The sequence below is a fragment of the Capsicum annuum genome, unplaced genomic scaffold (genome assembly GCF_002878395.1).
Source record: "Capsicum annuum cultivar UCD-10X-F1 unplaced genomic scaffold, UCD10Xv1.1 ctg40500, whole genome shotgun sequence".
NCBI lineage: Eukaryota > Viridiplantae > Streptophyta > Magnoliopsida > Solanales > Solanaceae > Capsicum > Capsicum annuum.
Genome location: NW_025847805.1, coordinates 1 through 1,230, shown reverse-complemented (window position 1 = coordinate 1,230; position 1,230 = coordinate 1). Strand labels below are relative to the sequence as shown.

The window sequence follows — 1,230 nt, the reverse complement described above, 5'->3', positions numbered from 1 at the left end:
ATACTTCTTCTTGATTTCATTTAATAAGTAGGAAGGATCTCTTTTTAATTGTTCTATTCATGGAAATTTCAAATGTTATAATAGGGTATTATTTATTTATGGCAACTATAGCATGATTGGTGGAACGGATTGATTTACCCCATCCATTTAAGGGAACAATCCCTTTAATTGATTCATTATATGTAATTCTTATTCCATTAAATATTATTCTTCCTTCATTATTTGGGATTGTGGACGGCCCTCCTTACTATATAAACTCACCATTCTCTTTGTCCTGTTGGATTTACATTGTCACTATATCATATAGAAGATATCAGGATAAAGAACTTCTCTTTTTTTTGGTGTAACAAGTATAACTTTTCGAGGTATTGTTTACGAAGTTCAGATAGCTGAAAAATCAACTTACAGAAGCTTTAAACGGGGGTGGATGTGCAGCAATGTCAAACATACAGTATCCTAAAATTACATTAAACTGTTAGTATTAAGGACATGATGTAAAGAGGTGAAATACATTGCTTCATCAACATTCTTATTTCTTACCAAGCGACCATATATCAGATTTATAGCCATAGGGTATGCCGGCAAGGAGCTCAGGGCACATGTCGTTTGGTGTGCCAGATACCTATTACATGAAATTTATTCCAAAATTAAGGATTATCTGTACAACTCGACGTCTTTATCTCAAATGCATTAAGCTAGGTGCTATGGCGACAGGAGCTTTGTAATATGATGAATACCACAATATTTTTTTTGATAAAAAGGAAGATGACTGCCACAACATTTTCGTACCTATGACCTCAAATAAAAGCAAATTTTAGGTTTTCTCGATCTTGGAGGGAGAAGGGATTTCTCTCTTGCTAAATAGATATGCTGAATCGATTGTTAGGTGACAATAGATGGTCGAAACTTGCATGTAAGTAAGAGGTTCATTTTGCCGCAATAGAAATTCATACCGAGGAAGCAAGGCCTTCTGCATCTAGAAATTTTCCTAATCAAAAATCACCTGTGACAATCAAGTGAATTTGAAGGATAGTAAAGAAGCAAAGACAACCCAATCAAGCAATTGTTCGGGCACTCTTACCTAACCTGATGTCGTTCTCCTTTGTGATGAATATGTTACATAACTAAATTCAAAATATTCCACATTAAAAACGTTTCATGCTAAGAAGGCTTTTCTATTTCGCCGATTACAGCAAGTTTTTACCTTGAGGTCTCTATGATGAACGCGGT

The 1,230-nt window shown here is 34.8% G+C and overlaps 1 long non-coding RNA gene across 1 annotated transcript; it reads right to left on the bottom strand.

Annotated features, from left to right (window-relative positions):
- Positions 1-343: 343 nt before the first annotated feature.
- On the bottom strand, positions 344-1,073 carry LOC124891775. The gene is made up of 3 exons (XR_007049868.1): positions 954-1,073; positions 541-622; positions 344-456 (listed from the first exon to the last, which is right to left on the bottom strand). It is a non-coding gene; the product is annotated as an uncharacterized LOC124891775 (long non-coding RNA).
- Positions 1,074-1,230: the final 157 nt, after the last annotated feature.